The following is a 21,455-nucleotide window of genomic DNA, read 5'->3' as shown; positions in this document are numbered from 1 at the left end:
CCTCCCTTCTTCATTGTCCCCCCTGCCCCACCCAAGTGCTTTGTGGGTAAAACTGCCCTCCTCTGAACCTCCTCTGCTGCAAGGACAGTAATCCCCCACCCTCTTCCCCTCCACCACAACTCCCTCCCCTTTGCTGCTCATTCACTATTTTCTAGTGACTCATAGTGCTTTGTACTCAATTCAAGTCAAATATCTTCCATGATACTTAAGAGAGACCAGCTTTGTATCAGGAATTCAGAGTTCCTAGCCAGTAACTGTTTTTCTCCCTTGGATAGCACTTGCTTATTCCTCTCTTATTAAACAATCAAGAAAAAGTGTAAACTTGAAGTGTCCCTCTTCTCTCACACCATGGTTCTCAATTTAATTCCAAATGTCTGACGTACAGTTTAAGGGCTCACAAAAGACACTAAAGAGTGTACTGCATGGTGAATGAGTTCATTAAGACTGCAATATTATTATTTTCTCAGTTGTATATGCATGTACCCCTAGGTGCTGTCCAGATGCCTTTACCAAATTGTTCTTTTTGAGATGTCCTTCATATTTCTCATTTGAACATCCAAGTGTGAGGGTTTCTGCTATCTGCCTCAAAAAATTCCTCTATGAACCTGGCTGGCCTGGATGGGATTGAGAGAATCATTCACAGAGTACAAATATGTGAAGCTTGAGTATGTTTCAAATTCTTTTTTAAATCTTATTTTCTTTATAGTTCATGCATATCCCTTTACATAAAATGACACTTTGTGGATGTGAGCATGTGTCTTGTTTAAGCAAATTATGTGCAGTTTAATTGAGAATTAAATATTAAATGTTGGAGACTAAATCCACATCTCTACACCCTGTAGTAAAGAAGAACCAGCCTAACTAAACACCCAAAAGGCTATGAAATATTAGGTGTTTCCTTGACTCAAAACCTGGAGTAGCTTTAAGCCTGGGGCACACGCTGAAATGCCTACAGAGGCTAGGAAACTGGCCTACGTGAGTGAAACTGATGGGGTAAAAAATGAAATATTCGTTGACACTCAGCCTCAATTCTGAGGATTAGTAAAGAATGACGGGGGCTGTGGTGTACTGAGGGCTCAAATAAGGTCTAAAGACATTAGCTGCTACTCAGGAAGGCAAGCTCACTATTTCCGGAGCTTCCAATTTCTCAAGAGAAACCAAAATCGTGGATTTCTACATAAAATGTCTCAACTTTTAAATGTTGTGATCAATGCAATTTATAAACAACAACTGTAACCGTAGGCTAGCACACCTATACCAAGGCTGGATATGGCCTGGGGATACCAGGTTTTAACAACTTCCTTAAGTTATTGCAACTCTGAGATGAGGAACATCTATCTAGAAAGAACAATTAACTGAGGGGCTGTGTCTACGTCCCCCCCTCTCAGTCCTTGACAAACTCCTTCAAGTCTCTCGTTAATACCATTTCCTCCAGGAAGCCTCCTCTTACCCCGCCTCCATCCCAGACCAGGTGCAGTGCTCCTTTGTACTCCCGGTGTAGCCTTGGCATCCATTGTCGAAATCCTTATTAAAGCTATGGTTACTATTTTGTTAACTGCCCATCTGCCTGGCCTGACTAAAAATTTTTATGCAGAGCTTTTGTTTATCCATCATTTTATCCTCAGTCCCTAGAGTGAGGCTCACATACAATAGATGCTTAATAAATGAATAAATAATACATAAATGATGCAACATGGGAATTCATAGTTACCTTGTTCTATTGCTACAACTATGCTATACAGCATGAAATAGAGAATAGGATGATTACTGTATACAAGGTAAAGCACATTAGCATTTTAGAAACTAAGTTTCGAGGCTGAATGATCAAAACTGATGTATTTGGATATTTAATCAAGTTTTGAAGTTATCTGAGGAATATTCACTTCAGTTTCAAATTGAATGTCTGTGGGATTATGAGTTCAGTTATTTTACTTGGCCTCCTCTATTAGTTTATTTCTAAATTCGAGTAATTTTTCCTGCTGAACTGAGTGCCCAGTTGACTTCATTGGCTAAATTGGTATCAAAAGGGTTTGGGAAAAAAGCCTGGATCTTTCCTCTTCCTTGAAAGTTTAAGGTAAATCTGCCTTAGTTCATATCCATATGTAGCAAGTGAAATGAATTAGGACTCAGGAAACTCTCAGATTCATTTCATGGGACTCATTTGTGTAGCAAGTTATTCCAGGAGGTTTTTGAAAATATTCATGCACAACATTTTATCATAACCATTGGACCATTCAGCTGACCTAATTTCCCAGTCCCGTTCTTATTTTCCAATGCTTCTAATTGGGCCCAATTGTATCAAAAATTACACTTGTTGTTTTGGAGAAAACAGTTTGGAAATCATTGTGACAGCTTCTCTTAAGTTTCAAAATCAAAATAATTGAAAACAAATTGTTTACAAGTTAGTCATTTCTCTTATGGATTAGGATCTAAAGCACTAAATTAAATGAAATGAGCTACTTCATTTATTCTCTGGTAATTTTCTGCCTTAAGTGAAAGAAAGAATTGATAACAGGTACCAAGACTATTGCATATTACAAAAAAACCCATGCAATTAAATCTTGTGGTTTATGGCCCCAGATCATCCTAATATCATTTAATAATAAATAACCGTAGTGCAGAGAAAACTTAAAGTACAAACGCACTTTAGTTGTTTAGGGAATGGTTCAACCAAGGCAGCCAGCTTCAGCTTCAAGAGAGTTGTTGTAGTAATCTAGCCATGTGGATCCCAATCTGAATTGTTAGAAAGGAAACAAAGCCTATTCACATATTGCGTCAAATGGCTTATTAGCTACTGTTATAAACAGCAGTGTTGACTACAAGAATTATATAGGACTTCAGCTTCTGTCCCCTAAAACTTCCCCAAAAATGTGTCGCTCACTTTGCTTAAGATGAATATTTTTATCTAGTTAAACAATCAATGCAGATGGTTTCACAATTGGTAATAAGAGAGAAGACAGTACACTATGGTCACATTTGGCAACCGTGAATGAACCTGGCTTTAGATTCCTTGTCCAAGGAAACCATCTTGAGCAAAATGCATGCATATGTGTGGGACAAAAATATTATTGAAAAGAAAGCCAGAAAAAGTTGCCTTTTGACTCATAACATTATATAATACTATAACCTTGTTCCTGAGTTGAAGTTGCCAGTGTTCAGAACAATTATGACAGTCCATGAATGTCCTAAATTAAATAGATAATTGACGTATTTAGTACTCAGTGGATTCCATTATTCAGTGCCTTAAGCTGCCAACTGGGACATGGGACAGTTCATCTGATAACTTTGCTTATTCCATTCAACCATGTGAATGTTACATGTTGGAGCAATGGAACAATTTGGCCCATTTATAGTTTAGAAAATTTTTTTTTAATTCTGTAGTTTTCACTTCTAAGAATCCTTTTCCCAGGAACTTTGTATAGTTTATGAAATGTTGCTGGAAATGTAGTAAAAATCAGGATTTAAAATTACATTATTTTTCTTATTAATGATCCTTTACGCAATGAAGCACGTGCATTGCTGTATATTGATATCATCCAATAGAACACACTGCATTCTTCTGTTTAAATAATACAGCTAATACAAATCCCTCAAGAAGCACATGTGGCAATACCAGAGGAATCAAGGGAGCTCAAAATAAATCTGCTTTCTGATACTTTTGAGTCATGTCAAGTGGACTAAAGCTAGGATGACATTGGTCTAAACTGGTTCCATTTTAGAGTGAAATTAATAATTACTCCAGGAAAAATGTATAAGCCCAGGCTTTCCTAGGCATATGGAGTCAGTCCTGGGAGATCTGGAACTTTCTTCCAGAGAACGTCTCTTTTCTCCCTTGTCATATCTTATGGATGATGCCTGCTACATTTCTGACATAGTAGCTTTCCTCTTATTACAGCACTCATAATTGTTTCTCAAGTTATGTTGATTCTGTGCTATTTCATTTGGCCCCTGAAAAGCAAATATTATCAGGAGGCTGGTGGGAATTTGCGTTATAGACTGTGACGGTGTGAATGCCAGCATCCCATTCAACAATCACACCGCCAGTCGCGTTCTCAGCTGCATTAGACTCCAATCATCTGAGATAAACTGTTCATCTTAATGGCATTTCATGACTTTACGTGATATTTTATGATTCAGCTTTTCTGAACAGAGCTTCTTATGGCAACTTCAAACTTGAAAGGGAGACACAGAGAGAAGTTGATATTCTACTGAATAAGAGCCCAAAAGTCTATGAGATTTGCTTTGCTTCTCTGGAAGCTTTGTTACCACAGCACATATCTTTGGGCAAAGACTTCCACTCAGTCCTGAATAGCAAATGTCCATGAGTCATTCTGAGTAATACTAAGTGGTGTTTACGCTTTGGCCTCTTTGCTATATCCTGTAGGTTGGCAGAAATCAGGCCAATGGAGTAACTGCTATAATTATTCCTTTTTCCTAATATCTGCACTGAGTCTTTGTTGCTTGGTGCTTCAGTTTGCATCTCAGCATCCTTTCATGCCCAGCCTGGTGATTACTTTAGGTCCCTGAGCTACAGGCATAATTATCTCCCACGAAGTCACTGGGGACTCTTGAGAGAAAGGAGGAAGGTGGAGAGAAGAACACTAGATGAAGTATTAAGGTATTTCTTTGATAATGTAAGTAGGGGGTGGGGAGGCAAGATGGAGAATGCTCATTTACCAAAAAGTGTGCAGAGGTCCAGGGTCCTGAAATGTAAGCCCTAAGGTTGACCAAAGTTATGGCCAAAATTTACAAATTGAAGACCTACATACACCTTTAGTCATGGCACAGAGAAGCTATGTTGAATACATAGAAATACTGTGTTATTTAAATTTAGATATTATTGTTTTAGTTCAAATTCATATCTGTCAATCAGTTACTTCATGATTCATCATACTTTTGAGGGAAGAGCTGATTCCCAGACACTGTCAAAGATCATACCCCCTATCAACCGTGAACAATTATACTATTTTTACCATATCCATAAGGCACACTGCTCGGCCTGTGAAATTACATCCTTAACTACATGAAAAGATACAGCACCTTTGGCAGAGGAGAGCGAAGTGGAGTTAATTTAGTAACAGATGAACATCAGAATGCACCAGAGATAAAGAAAAAAAAATACATCAGGCGAAAAATAAATAAATGATGAAATGTTAGGTCAGTATGATTTCATGATTATTGCAGAAAAGTAAATAAAAATTCTTTGATTATTTACATTTCTGGCTTGCTTTGGTAGTGTGTCATCTATTGCCAGTTCTGTTTATAGAAAACATTGTTTTTGTAAAAACATGTTTGTAATGAAAAATAAAATCCACGGAAAAGGATTTCATTGAAAAATAAACTTGTACATTCATTACCCTTGGCAGCATTCTCTATAATAGCTTCACGTTTCTCAGACACAAAAATATGGTCGGTCTTTTTTTTTTTTTTGCGGTACGCAGGCCTCTCACTGCTGTGGCCTCTCCCGTTGCGGAGCAGAGGCTCCGGACGCACAGGCTCAGCGGCCATCGCGGCATGTGGGATCTTCCCGGACCGGGGCACGAACCCGTGTCCCCTGCATCGGCAGGCGGACTCTCAACCACTGTGCCACCAGGGAAGCCCGTGGGTCTTTTTTTTAAAAAAAAGAATTATTTTTCTTTTAACAAGTCACTTAATGTATTTATCTTCCAAGGCATCGGGAAGAAAAAAAATCTGGGACCAATCAGTTTCTATTTTACTACAGGGTAATTGATTATTATGCTAAGTGTTACCTATTTTTTTCCAGTAAAAAAATAGAATTGTCTCTCAAACATTGACACATGTGATCAGGGTAATACAGTAATGTGTGCACTCCTTATTCTGAAATAAGTTACTGTGATCCAAAATACAATCTGTGGACAGCCAGCAGATAGTACCATGTGACTGTGGGGTGCCTGAGTAGGTAGGGCTTTTGCATTAGAATATACTTTTCATCCATAAAGCCTTCCTTTCAGAAATGCAATTAGCTTTTTTTATGAACTGGTAAATATAGTATATAGAAGACCCAGGGGACTTCCATAAAGCCACGTTTATTCCCACGTCTCTGGGAATCATAAATGGTTGTCTCTCTCTAAAATGGATTAGGACAAATTACATTAGGACATGATTGTGAATCTGATTAAGGTCGAACACAGTTCGGTTTCTTTTACCCCTTTGGGATGACCATGTTTTCCTATAACAACCAGAAGACAAAAATGCCTTTGGCAAGATGTTTCAAAGGCATGTTTTCGTAACTGCACATAAAAAAAGAATTTTCATCCTTATTCAAAAATTGGTCCATACCTTTAAATTCTTTATCTAGCCAAGACAAAGCTTGAAGCACAAGCTTCTCTAGCATAGAGCACATCTCAGATACTGATTTGAGGTGTCAATGAAAGCTTGTAAAAAATAAATTCCCATGCATAATTTCTTCTAGAAGAGGAGAGGTCAGTTGAAAGGATTTTCCATTGACTAGAAATCTTTAGGAAAGAAAGAAAAATGACTTTATAAATGGTGGTAATACTTTATGGCAATTAAACATCTTCACTCTATTTTATGAAATAAAGGGTCAATCATAAGATAATGCACTTAACCTCTTACAAACAAAGACAGGTGATATTTGACATTGACTAGAACTTGGAAGCTGGAGGATGAATTTTGGCTAATTTGACTTTGGTTTTTGTCACTGGCCATCAAAAGATAAGGAGTGAGGTAGACGTGCAGATGCATGGCCCGTGTGTAGGGAGCGCGGGCAGCAGGCAGTGCCTACTGACTGCTCCTTCACGGTCTGCCTCAGCTTCAAAAAGCTGCCCTTCCTGAGGAGCCCAAGTCCTGTGACTAAGCAGGACAGAGGTAGAATGGCTGAGCCATTTTGGCCCAATATGGGGCACTCTGCCAGTCAATACTCACTCTAGCTCTTCCTGCCCAGTTGGCAGACATGTCATGACTCCTTCACTGTTGAGCTTTTCTTGTGTGCAAGGCTGCTTCCTTCCCCTGAACTTTACAGACGTTCATCCCTAATAAACATCTAACACTGCAAACTCTCAGGGTCTGCTTCCAGAGATCCCACCTTGCAATAATGAGTAGTTTAGAAGCCTATGTAGCAACACAGAAAAATTAGGATAAAATTTGAGGTTAGAAACCAGCATATAGATTTGTAGTTATGAATGAAATGAGAATGAGAACAAGAAGGCAATTTGGAGAGATAGAAATATCTGTGTCAGGCTGGTGGCTGATTTTCTAAAGTTATATACTTGTTTATGCATTAAACAACACTTTAAAAAAAATGACATTCAGGACTTCCCTGGTGGCACAGTGGGTAAGACTCTGCACTCCCAATGCAGGGGGCCCGGGTTCAATCCCTGGTCGTGGAACTAGATCCCACATGTATGCCGCAATTAAGAGTTCATATGCTGCAATTAAGGAGCCCATATGCCACAACTAAGACCTGGTACAACCAAATAAATAAACAGATATTTTTTAAAAAGTGGTTTCAAAAAAAGAAAAATGACATTCTAAAGATTTCCATAATAGCCTAAACAATGAAGAATTGCAAAGGAATGGATAAATTTGCATTTCCTCTATTTCAAAAATTAACAGAATTTATCTGAAATTGGAAGCAGAACTATTTTCTTAATAAATTGATCATTTATTTTCTGAACTTTAGTGTTTGAATGTTCAAATAGTATAGGATGAATTTAGCAATTGAAAGGAAAGAAGGTTAATTAATAATGGGGCTCATGTGATGAGGACCCCAGTGAAAGATGAAACAAAGTGGTGAGAGGAAAGTTGAGGCAAGATAATGACCTAAGGAATTCTAGTACACATTAATGGGTCCATTAAGGTTTTAAAAATAGAATTTATAATAAACTGGACTAGATTTTATGGTTATATTCTCTTTAATGCATTCAGAAGTTCCTCTACGTGATTTCCCATAGTTTAATCCCACAGTTTGAGAATCATGATAAAATAAAAATAAGGCAAGAGCAGCTATTTCTAAAAAGGTGGTTGTGGCTACTTTTTATTTTTTTAATGTGTGCTTCCAGTAGTCCTGCTTTTACTGTGTACCTAGGAGAACATGTAACAACAGCGTTCTGTTTGCAGATATTTTAGTCACGTTACTCAGGTTACTTTTCTATCCAAAGATCAACCGAGACTTTTGTGTTGTATTTCAGAGATGCTTTTAGAGAGGCAGCGTTCCTCTTTCCCCTTTTTTCTTTTACTAGTAGGCTCTGTGCAAATGTCCAAGAGCTTTATGAAATTATACTATTTATTAGGGTTTCTTCTTTTTCCTTTATCTGAGCAGAAATGTTGGGCACAGAAGACATATTTCCTAAATTTAGAAGTTTATGAGGAGGAGATAATAAACAGAAAATTATGCAGACAGTGGATAGTATTCAGGGATTATATGTGTTGAAATACTGATGTGCTTCTCATTCTATGAGCTCAAACCACCATTAACAATATAGTCATCAGATCCTACAATCTTTAAAGAGGTATTCTGCTACCTCTGCACTATTGCACTTCTGGATCCTATGTATTTAGAATCATTTAACCAAGTGCCCATCTCTGGTGGTTGACAAGATGAATGTTAATGATCCCAGGGCACTTTAACATGTGAACAAGCCTCTTGTTACTTCCTTGAGTCAATGAAATACATACCCGTGGACTAAGGGAGAAATGCTGTTAAGGTGCTAACAGTTATATTTTTGTTTAAGTATATAAAAAAAAAAAAACGTGGAGAGGAAAGATGCCCATTAAATACAAAATTACTTAGACGCATGAAATTCCTAAGACAAATGACAGTTCAGTCATTTTTACAGTATATTTCAATGTGTCACAGTATCTCATCATTTAGTAATTTCATTCCTCTTTATTCTATTTTAGAAAGATATAAGTTAATCATTTTTATTTCAATTTTATACTAGCTTATTGATGCTGGTATTAATTTGTTTTGGGGTTTTTTAAAACATTTTTATTGGAGTATAATTGCTTTATAATGGTGTGTTACTTTCTGCTTTATAACAAAGTGAATCAGTTATACATATATATATATCCCATATCTCTTCCCTCTTGCGTCTCCCTCCCTCCCACCCTTCTAGCTGGTCACAAAGCACCGAGCTGATCCCCCTGTGCTATGCGGCTTTTACGTTTGGTAGTGTATATATGTCCATGCTACTCTCTCACTTCGTCCCAGCTTACCCTTCCCCATCCCTGTGTCCTCAAGTCCATTCTCTACTAGGTCTGTGTCTTTATGCCCGTCTTGCCCCTAGGTTCTTCATGACCATTTTTTTTTTCCTTAGATTCCATATATATGTGTTAGCATATGGTATTTGTTTTTCTCTTTCTGACTTACTTCACTTTGTATGACAGACTCTAGGTCTATCCACCTCACTACAAATAACTCAATTTTGTTTCTTTTTATGGCTGAGTAATATTCCATTGTATATATGTGCCACATCTTCTTTATCCATTCATCTGTTGATGGACACTTAGGTTGCTTCCAGGTCCTGGCTATTGTAAATAGAACTGCAATGAACGTTGTGGTACATGATTCTTTTTGAATTATGGTTTTCTCAGGGTAGATGCCCAGTACTGGGATTGCTGGGTCATATGGTAGTTCTATTTTTAGTTTTTTAAGGAACCTCCATACTGTTCTCCATAGTGGCTGTATCAATTTACATTCCCACCAACAGTGTATGAGGGTTCCATTTTCTCCACACCCTCTCCTGATGCTGTTATTAATTTGTGACCAATGACTTTCCTAAGAGGAGGGGTTTACGTATGCATTTAATGAGCTCATTGAAGTTGCAATTGTGGGTGCAAATGAGGATGGTAGTAAAGAAATGTGAAGTCTTCACAAAAGTTCACCAGAAAACAATAGTTTACTAGTTGACACCTCTGCTTTTTCTCCTGAATAGTAAAATGAAGGCTTAAGTGCAAATATCCATGCCTAGTATTTTTGGACCTCTCTTTTCCTTAGAAAATAATGCCTCTGGAATAATTAAAAGACAAGGACACAGAACAAGGGAAAAACGATAATTTGAGATAAGTAGAATGTGACCATAACAAAGCTAAGGCTCCTTTGGTACTTCCTTTTTCAAAATTTCAGCAAACATTGATAGATTTTTTTTTCCCCAAAGATGGGAGCATGATTAAATAAATGCACATCTTTTATTGTGGAGCCATGAAACAGAGGCTTGCTTATGAGATCTCCCAATAATGAAATACAAGCAAAAAGGCTTTATCAAACTGCAAAGCTAAAGTTCAGTAGAATCTAGGGTCCATGTGTGATGGGCAATCAGTGATATGGAGGGTACTCTGTTTCTCCTATAAAGTAAATTTTGTTTGATTTCCATGTCACGTATTTATTCAAATAATGTAATTTATATATTTTATTACATATTTAACTGTATATTCACATTACATATACAACTTAATTAATGTATCTTTAACACACGCAGCTATTTTCTGGGACTTGCAAGAGATAGGACCAGAATATGCTTGTCTCCCTTGTTTTTTCTGACAAGAGTTTTCTTCTGGTTATTCTTTTATTTCTAGCCACTTACAGGGTCTTTCATCATCACCTTACAAATATATGTTCCACGGATTTCTATACTCAGGCTTCTTATCTTTTCACCACACATTTTCCCTTGGAAATCTTATTTTTTCTATAGGTTAAAATAGTGCCGCTCAATTCTAAGCCTCTAAGTCTTTCTTCTGAGCCCCAAGCCCATACATTCAACTTCCTGGATCTCTCCATGTGAAGGTCTTAGCACAATTTCAACATGGGAGAGCTAAAGTGATCTCCACGCTTACCCTGTGCTCTGCCATCAAATTCTTTTCTCCTGTCATTGAACAGCATAAATATCCTTTGAGATATACAAAGAAGAGAACTAGCAGGCATCTATCTTGATTTATTCTCCCTTAAAATCCAGATTATATCTGTGATAAACTTATGTGGATTCAATCTTCCCAATATCTCTCCAACCTGTCCTCCTTCAGCATCCCCATGGCCACCGGATTACGCAAAAACCTCCTGACAATTCTTTCCCATCACAGTCTTTCTCTAATCCTTCTCCACACTTCTAGGATGTTTGATCTAAAATGATTTTTCCTTTTGATTTTGCTACTTAGAACCTTTAAATAGTTGCCTTGTTCCTTTCTTTCTTTTTCTCTTTTTCTTTTTTTTAGGAATCCCTAAACCTTAGCTTAGCGTGCGTGATCTTTTATGATCTGAGCCCTGCCTATATATTCAACATCAATTCCTTTCACTGCCTTTCAATTTCTTCTCCTTGCAGGGATACAAGGACATGCCGGATAGCACTGCAGTTCTGAAATTTTCCTTCCCTTGACCAGCATTTCCAAACACCCCACTTCCTACTCATCCTTCAAAATCAGTTTATATCTGCTCTCCTCCATGGATCTTTCACTCATCTCCAGTCAGAGTTGGCCACTCTGCTCTGTGCCCTCGTAGCACACCGTGCTTACCTTTCTTCCAGCACCTGCCCCTCTTTCCAGGATGGTTCCTTTGCCTGCTTCCTCACGTAGACTTCTGTGAGCTCTGTGGAAAAGGGATTGTGTCATTTTTCTTCTCTGAATATACAGCACCTAACATAATGACTAGTACATACTGATCATATAATAAATACTTCAATAAATGTATTCTCTTTTCTATAGAAGACAGTTACATGTCTTAGGGAGGTAACAATGTGCAAAAATATGAATAAGTTAAATAAGATGTAAAGCAGTACAATCACAATGTATGTCCAAGAGCTTCACTACCCTAACGTAAAAAACCCAAAGATATTTATTTAGGAAAAAAACGTTTTATTTTTTAAAAATCAGAAGTGCTTTAGGACAAGAGGTTTTCTTTCTATTCATGAGGTGAATGAATAATTTAGGCATGACATGAGGACACAGGGAAAATTGTGTGGAATGGGGAGCTGCTGCGTATATTGAAGGAGGTGGCAAGGAGGTTTCAATTCATAAAACAGAGATGAACCCAAGAGAAAGCTACGAGGTGAATATATTTTTATCCATTTATTTTCATCTAGTTGCCTTAAAGCTATGTTAAACAATCAATCTTCTCAGGTACAGTTCCAGTTTCAAGTATGTTTTTCAAATCAATAGTTTTAGGTTCAGAAAACGCAATCATTTATTTTAGATTCTTTAAGTGATATACACACCCATATATTCTATAATATTGTTTTAATAGTCTTTGGTAAAGAATATCATATTATACTGACAATTTTACTAATGACATTGTAATTATGACTTCATGGAAGAAGAGATACAAGTTGAAGCATTTGTAAGTACAGCAAGAATCTTCTTCAATAACCTAATCAGAGATAAATTATTGCACTTTAATATTCTCCAATCTATTCATCACTGTTGAAAAGTCAAATCTATGGCATTTGAAAGCATATTTTGTCCTTTCAAGTACCTATAACTTTCTGTAGAAAATAATTTCATAATTTGCCATTCTAAAATTTTGAGAAAATTATCTTACTAAATTTAATAAAAATGTTGGACTTAAGTATTAATTTATCTTGAACTTGTGGGGATTTATAAATATAACTATCAAGCTGATACACTGCTTCATTTCAGAGTAAAGACTCTAAATGTTTTATTTACCTGAAACATTCCATTAGACTCATTGATATTCTCTTTTTTCAACATTCGAATTGTAGCAGTTCATGCCTATCTACTACTTGCCCTATTTCTCAAAAAGAACCAAAGATGTACACATAGTCAATAAGAAGGAAGAAAGCCATTTCAAATGTTATGCTTTCTTAAAGATCCCAAGTGGATGTGTTGGCAAATCAAAGTTTGCTATTATATCTATTAAAAAAGGGAACAATCGTTAGTATTCATGAACTGCTTCACTGGTTTGTATGTTGCTGTGACACCAAGTATGTAATGAGTCTGAGTCTCAATTCATTGGCCATAATGTGGGAAAATATAGAAACAAATGGAAAGTGATTTCTCAAGCTGTTCTGTCATGGCAGTTCCTTTAGGTATGATTTAGGAAACTACAGGCAGTAGAAAAGCCTCCCTTTTAAATGTCAAATACAAGATTCATTTCTGTACTGCTTTAATCCAAATGTCAAAGTTCTGAGCTGAACCATCAATCTCACCAGAACTTTCCCAGCTTTACACATCAAAACTGCTGTCCTTTAAGGGAGAAATCCTGATTTCTGGGGATACCCAATATTCAATTTGCATGATGCTGAGAAATGCACCCGTCAAGGAGCAGAATATGTGCAACGTCTTGTGTACATAAGGCCACTCAAGCGTGAGGTTAGCCAGTAGTCTAATCTTACCATAAGAATGACTAAACTGGGCTTCCCTGGTGGCACAGTGGTTGAGAATCTGCCTGCTAATGCAGGGGACACGGGTTCGAGCCCTGGTCTGGGAGGATCCCACATGCCGCGGAGCAACGAGGCCCGTGAGCCACAACTACTGAGCCTGCGCGTCTGGAGCCTGTGCTCCGCAACAAGAGAGGCCACGATAGTGAGAGGTCCGCGCACCGCGATGAAGAGTGGCCCCCGCTTGCCACAACTAGAGAAAGCCCTCGCACAGAAACGAAGGCGCAACACAGCAAAAATAAATAAATTAATTAATAAACTCCTACCCCCAACATCTTCAAAGTATATATATATATAGCAGAGAACCTTCTAGAAGTAGAGTGCATCCAATGAAGCAGACAGGCCCCCTGCCCAACCTCTCCAGCCCCTCTGGTTCTGCGGGCTGCCCCGAGGAGGACAGAATGCTTCTTAAAAAAAAAAAAAGAATGACTAAACTAAATGAAGAGCATTTCCTTCTAGAAGTTAAACATAATTAATTTTTTCAGGGACTTCTCTCCTGTCTTATTTATTTTTCTACTCCCCATTTCCTCAAAATAGAACGATGTTCTTTGTTCCTCTTCCTAAAGCCATTTATGCTTCTCAAGGTAAAGTGACCAAGGTTTGCTTTTCACACTTTAAATGTCCCCATGGAATTCAGTTTAGAGTCCAAAAGGCATGTGGAACTCTAGTCCCCATGGAGATGGACAGTGAATCCCATGGGGACCAGAAAATAAACATAGGAGAGATCTGAATAAACAAAAAACAAAGACAGACAACAAAGTAAACAAAGATATGAATAATATACCAAAATATCCAAATAACTTTTACTTATTATGTGTTTTCCAATTCTGGTTAACATTGGAAGCATTTCACAGTGTTCTGAAAATAGACTAGCCTTTGGATTCATGGAGACCTATGAGGCAGTCCTCTGTCTACTCACTAAGTCATTCAGTCCCAGAGCAGAATACAGGACTCACGTCTACTCTGCCCAGGTGAGAAGATGTATTAGGTGACTTCAGAGAAGCAACGAAAGTGTGTAAAGGTTTAGGACTCAACGGATAAATGCCATTGGAATACAGACTCCGGGGAACAGTGTTGTTCTCCTTGGCTCAGGGATTCTTTCAAAGATAATTTGTTTTAGGTGTCTACACTGAGAAGCTTTTTCTTAGCATATATATCTATAGTGAAAAAATGTTCTGTGATCATGAGTGTGTGGAAGAACCATTTAAATAGGAATTGTTAAATTTGAAAAAAAAGTAAGCTTTAATCTTCAGTTTTACTACATGAAGAAATTATTTATAGGATAATGATTACACTTCCATTTTCCTGAAACACAGGGAAGACATTAAGAAAACTGTTTCGATTGAGTATTGCCAAAAAATAAAAAAATATACAAATATTCTGAAATCTCCTTTCTCTGGATATTCTGAGTACTCATCAAAGGGGCAATTTTGTTTTTACTGGGTATGTGGGAGTGTATATAATAGATTCCTGACACATAAACAAGCACTCCCTCTTCAGTATCTTTCTTTTCCTGTTAATATACAATGTGGATTTCAGCTCTGTGGACACAAATGAGCTGGTGTAGTATTAGAGGTGAAGAACTGAATGACTTATTTTTCGCTGAAGCTGCCTGGAGAATGCTTGGCACCAAAGAGAGAGAGGATGGGCATGCTTTGCTAAGGAGGGTGCAAGAGCGCTGTGGAAATTCACAGGTATCCAAGTCTCAAGACTCAGAATGGAGATGCTTTGGCATTACGGAGATGGTTCCGCTCATTAGACTCTAAGCTTTGTGACATCTGAGTCCTATTTGTTCTGCTCATCACAGCATCTGATCATGGTAGATAACACCTCACGTAGATCTGACACTCAACACGTTTGTTGAATTAAGCAATGAAGTCATCACTGATGAGACAAAGTATTTGGTCTATTTCTACAACTTGGAGAAAGAAACATACAATAATGCTTTTCTCTTAATTTTTCATGGAGGTTATGTTAACTGGGGGGGATAGCTATTCCAGTCAGTGGTACCTGATGAGAATGAAGAAGTGTTCTCAAAGCAGTTCTAAAGAGGATGCTATTATCTGTTTCTGCCCAAAGAACACTTCTGACACCAAATGTGTGGGGATTTTCTCCCCACACCAATCAGTTCACCAACTGTCTGGGTATCCTATAATTCAGTTCAATTCTGACACTAACTACCAAGAATTAGTGCAGACCCCAGAGGATAAGGGCTCAGTCCCACAAGACTTGCCCTACTTCAAACACCCAGGCCTTCCATACTTCTAACCTACCACCTATAAATCAGGGATTCCCGTGACCCTCTCCTGGGGGTTGATAATTTGCTAAAACAGCTCATGGAACTCAGGAAAACCATTTACTTACATCTACTGGTTTACTATAAAGGATCCAATTCGGGAAAAGCAAAATGAAAGAGATGTATAAGGCAAGGTTTGGGGGAAGGAACAAGGGCAGAGCTTCCATTCTCTCTGGCTGCACCACTCTCCAAACACCTTGATGTGTTTACTGACTTGGAAGCTCTCTGAATCTTATAGTTTAGGGTTTTTAAAGAGGTTTAGGGGCTTCATTATGCAGACATGATTTATAAGTAATTGACCCTTGGTGACTGACTCAGTCTCCAGCCCCTCTTAACTCCCCAGAGGTCAGGGGTGGGACTGAAAGTTTCAGTCCTTCAATCTGGTGATCAACCCCCATCCTGAAAGCATCCAGGGACCCCCAGACACCACCTCACTAGTGTACAGAAAGACACTCTCATCACTTTAGAAATTCCCAAAGTCTTAGAAGTTCTTGTGTGAGGAACTGGCAACTAAGACCATATTTATAACCAAAGTTGCTCTTATCACTCAGGAAATTATGAAACTGGGATAAAGACCAAATATATATTTCTTATTATACCACAATATCACAGATGCGAATTTTGATACATTACTACTGGTGTGAGAAATGGGCAGTGTTAAATACTCTTGAATAGTAATGTAGGAAGCCCAGTAGGGTTCCCACGATTAAGGGCAATCAACATTGAGAAGTGACAAAAACCTGGTAATGAACTCCACAGACTTTCTGAATCTGCATCAAAATTCCTGGTGTGAACAAAAATCTAATTTTCCATTGCAATGAGTAATCAAAGAGCATTATCAGTGGAAAGACACTTTGGAAATCACCAAGAAGACATGCTATGGTTAATCCATGTATTTTTTTGGAGGCAAGACCTCCTCCATCAAGGGTCTTTATGAGCCAACTTTAGGATGGGGACATTTGTTATTATATTCATTTTATTTTTAAGATTGTCTTAACATGGTCATTCATGTATATGCCTTTAGTGTGTGTCTTCTACCGGAAGTTCTCTCTCTTTTTTTTTTTGATGTCGTGGCACACTTTTGAATATTAGGATTTTTGGTGGCACATTTGAGGGAACTCATTTAAAACAACATTATATGAGTTAATAAGTTCAATCACTACGGTAGTATAAAAATGTCTTACGGTAATTTTAAAAGCGACCATGCTTTTAAAAATGTACTTGTTTTTCCAAATACTGTGTTGCTGTTTGAGCAGAAACCACTGTCTGTGTTCTTTTCACTTTTTAATATATTCAAGTGGTGGAATTCCTGCATGGAAGCTCATAATCCCTGTTTTTTCTATTTTGACTGTGGATGTTGAGCTGTAACCTTTACATTTTAGTCTCTGCCATATCGTGATCATAGTGATAACAGTGTGCACATTCATTATAGTACAAATACATTTTACAACTTTCTCAAAACTTAGAGGCATGCATGTGGGTTTTGCAACTCTGGCTCTATATTTGTTAGCAGACCCAAGGGAAAACTATTGACCATCAGTTTTTAAAACTCCAAAATTTTTCCAAGTTTTTGAATGCATAATTGTTATGCCTGATGTAGGACAGAATTTAAGAACTGAAGGGATCTAAAAAATCATCAAGTCCAGGGCATCTCAGACTTGGCTAAGAAACGACTAGGGAGCTGCTTCAAATACAGATCCGTGGGCCTGCTTCCCAGAGTTTTTATTTGTGGGCCTGGATAATGGAAAAAATATATGTATGCCCATATATCTATCTATCTATCTATATATACAACCACATATAGCTCCATCTATCATCTATCTATCTATCTAATCTATCAACACAGCTGACAAGACTGTACTGTGAACAAACGTTACAAATTAAATCATTCTATACTGGCTATGCCTGCTGAGTATATTAGTTTGTATCAACACTCTCAGATAGTATACTCTTGTGGAGACACGTGCTTGTATAACTGTCAAATTCCAGGAAAAAGAATTGTGCAGTAAGGACCTGAGAAATGTCCATATTCTATCCTAGATTAAAACTGTTAGTTTATGTGTGTTATCCTCCTTCCTATACTGACTAGCCCCTGAGTGTGCAGAATGGGTGATATGTTTTTAGTTTATGTGTTTTATCCTCCGTCCTATACTGACTAGCCCCTGAGTGTGCAGAACGGGTGATATGTTTCATTTCTCCATGCAACTGGTCAGCACTGAGCATGGTTCTGACCAGCAGTAGGTGCTGAATGAATGTTTGTTGAATGCAATTAGAATTAAAGCAGGGGCAATGAGAAAAGAGTATGGAAGTGTAAACCCCTTCCCAATTTCCATTATTTGGGGACCAATTATCATGTTTCTCGATGCCTTGTACTTCCCACGCCTAACTCATTTCACTGCTCATTAGCAACTCTACCATACCAGAGGGTGGACAGGAGTTAATAAAGTGATTATTAGGGATAATATACAAACTAGCCATGCTGGTTTGGTAGGAAGGTAGTTTGCAATTCTTGATTAACAGGAGGCTTTGGGATTACCTTGGAATTTTCACTGTTATGCAACCCCCTGTCAGTGAACATATACAATCGAGAATGTAGACTTGGCCTACAACTCTTTGGAATAAAAATCAACATCCACTGGCTGTCCAGCTACCTGAGCTGTGATAGGTGCTGGCACATCAGAGAAAATAGATTCAGAAGAGATTGGCAGGCTAAAAGGCCTTGAAGCAAAATTTATAATCTGATTGGCAAGAAGTTTAATAAAGCAGTAGTTATGTGAGTGTTTTATATGATACTACAGGAGAATCCTAGTGTCATCATTTTGTACAGTCTGTTAATTGTGCAAGCAGGAGGACATCCTGAAGGGTCAATACTGTAATTTAAATGGAGAGAAAAACTTAGATAAGGACCCCTGCCTCAGCAAAAGAGGAAGGAGTGAAACTTGGAATGTGAGGTTCACCTAGTGGTTTGTTTCGTATCCCATACTGATTATGGGAGTCTGAGGGGAATAGGTTGAAAAAGGAAAATAAGTCAATGAGAGGCCAAATCCAACTTAAAAACACTCAGACAAAACCAATAAAACAAAAAGACAAATTTGAGAACTGAAGGGATCTAAGAAATCATCAAGCCCAAATATTCCCAGACGTGGCTAAGCAGAAGGAACGCTTGGGGTGCTCTTTTAAATACAGATCCCTGAGCCCTTTCCCCAGAGTTTTCATTTAGTATGTCTGGATAATGGGAAGAGATGTTTGTGTGTCTACGTTTATGTCATAATATCTAGATCCTCATATTATCTGTAGATAGATAGATGATAGAGAGATAAATAGAAAATATAGATAATCTATCAATATCTATCCATCTACATGTCTACTTATCTGTATTCATACAGCTCTCCTGGAAAATCTGATGCACTACCAGTTTGGGGCATCACTGATTAATTTGATTTCTCGTTTTAATTATAAAATAACTAAGATCCATAAAGATTATGTTATAGTCAAGTTATTTTCTGAGCTATGACAAGGAGACCTAAGTTTCCTGATTCTCAGTGCAGCATCTCTTTTTCTCTGTCATGAGTCAAAGAGATGCTGGGGATAGAGATGCAAAGGAAAAACTAAGCAGATACTGAAGTAAGAATAAAGTGGAATTCAGAGAACAGAAACAATCAACACTTTTTTCAGTAAGAGAATCATCTGAAAATTATTTGACGGCAAACTTCTAAAAATGTTTTAATTCCAAAGACATCCAGTGCACAGAATGAAGAGTAGCAGGTGAGAAAGCTGAATTTTCACTCAGATATCTTCAAGTGGCAGATACTTTTGTGAATTCATCACATTCTTACCTAAATCTCAGCTTTGCAGAACAAGAGACAAGAATTTTTCCCCAATATCTCAGGCACAAATGATCAGATTTACAGTAACTGGAAGTCATAAATATAACCCAGGATCCCAATTTATTAGTTTAAAATGAGAAAAAGAACAAACTAACAGACTAGTAGAGGACATTTGCCTAAGCAGTACAGTCTCTTCTTGTAATCAATCACATTGGGTTGTCATAGCAGTAAATTGCTTAGTGGGTGTAAAATTAAAAAAAAAAAAGATATGGCTGAGTAGTATCCCACTGTATATATATGTACCACATCTTTAGTCATTCATCTGTTGATGGACACTGAGGTTGCTTCCATATCTTGGCAATTGTAAATTGCTATGAACATCGGGGTGCATGTTATCTTTTCAATTTAGTGTTTCGGGGTTTTTTCCAGATATATATTCCCAGGAGTGGAATTTCTGGGTCATATGGTAGTTCTATTTTTCCCATTTGTAGGAACATGGATGGACTTGGAAGGCATTATGCTAAAAGAAATAAGTCAAACAGAGAAAGACAAATACTATATGATATCTCTTATATGTGGAATCTAAAACATACAATAAACCAGTGAATATAACATAAAAGAAGCAGAATCACAGGAATAGAGAACAAACTAGTGATTACCAGTGGGGAGAGGGAAGGGGGGAAGGGCAATATAGGGGTAGGGGAATAAAAGGTACAAACTATTAGGTGTGAAATAAGTGACAAGGATATATTGTACAACATGGGGAATATAGTAAATATTTTATAATAATTATAAATGGAGTATAACCTTCTAAAATTGTAAATCTTACATTGTACACCTTAAATACTTTTATACATCAACTATACTTCAATTTAAAAAAAAAGTAAAAAATATAACCCTATCAGGGTGTTACCTGGGTAAGGTCACCCTGACCCAGTGTTGCTAAGTGGATGGGACAGTTTCTGTAGGTTGTCAGAATACTCCTGGACAGGAATGATGAAAAAGCCCCTAAGATCTCTATTAGTTTCCTGTCTTTTAAGTTTTAGCTTCTTTCACCTAACATAATGCTTTCAAGGCTAACTCAATGTTGTAGCATGTTTCAGCACTTCATTCTTTGTACTAGTGCCAAACAGTATTCTATTGTATGTATACTCATTTTTTACTTACTCATCAGTTGATGGATATTTTAAATTGTTTTCACTTGTAGGGTATTATAAATAATGCTACTATGAACAGTCATATAAAAGCCCTCGTGTGGAGGTATTTTTAATCATTTTTAGGTGAATAGCTAGGACCTAAATTGCTTGGTCATGTGCTAACTCTATATTTAACATGTTAAGAAACTCCTTTCTCACTCTGAATGGTCTGTTTTCCAGTGGGTCTTCCAGCTTTAACACAGTATATGACTCCATAAAGTTTGTTACAAAAAATTATCCTATATTTTAAAATTTCAATTCTTGAGATATATCAGTTCTCACTACACATGGTCTGTGTAGAATAAATATTTTACAGCCAAAAGAGGTAATATTATTTCAAAGGTCCATTATGTGGACCTTTGATAACTAGGCCAAATTTCCCCCTTGATATTTGTCATGAGGACAGTTTTCTCTATTCTCTGTTAGGTTGTGATCCTTCTTTCTTACTGCTTTGATTTGAACTTAAAACAGGAATAAGTGAACACAAAGGGAAGGGAAATCTAGACATTTCTTATGTACTGTGGCTAGATTCTAAAGAAAAATAATACAGTATTTGAGTTCCTACTGATATGGCTACTATACTTGAATTACATATTTAAAATATGCAAATTTTAAAATTAGAATGTTAATATTCCCTATACGTGAAAAATCAAGACATTTAGTTATCAGCAAAAAAGTAATTTTTAACTGCTAAACCAGAATCTGGCTATAATAACGCTCTAAGTATTCCGATTAGCCATTACCGTCTCTAATTTCGATCTTTTGAATC

General features: G+C 37.3%; 1 long non-coding RNA gene across 1 annotated transcript; it reads right to left on the bottom strand.

The window, feature by feature from the left end:
• Positions 1-6,382: 6,382 nt before the first annotated feature.
• Positions 6,383-12,715, bottom strand: LOC141279629 (uncharacterized). The gene is made up of 3 exons (XR_012334211.1): positions 12,634-12,715; positions 11,488-11,560; positions 6,383-6,476 (listed from the first exon to the last, which is right to left on the bottom strand). It is a non-coding gene; the product is annotated as an uncharacterized lncRNA (long non-coding RNA).
• Between the last annotated feature and the right edge of the window lie 8,740 nt (positions 12,716-21,455).

This window comes from Tursiops truncatus, chromosome 10, assembly GCF_011762595.2.
Source record: "Tursiops truncatus isolate mTurTru1 chromosome 10, mTurTru1.mat.Y, whole genome shotgun sequence".
Taxonomy (NCBI): Eukaryota; Metazoa; Chordata; class Mammalia; order Artiodactyla; family Delphinidae; genus Tursiops; species Tursiops truncatus.
The sequence above is the reverse complement of the archived record's forward strand: the minus strand, read 5'-3'. Positions and strand labels throughout refer to the sequence as shown.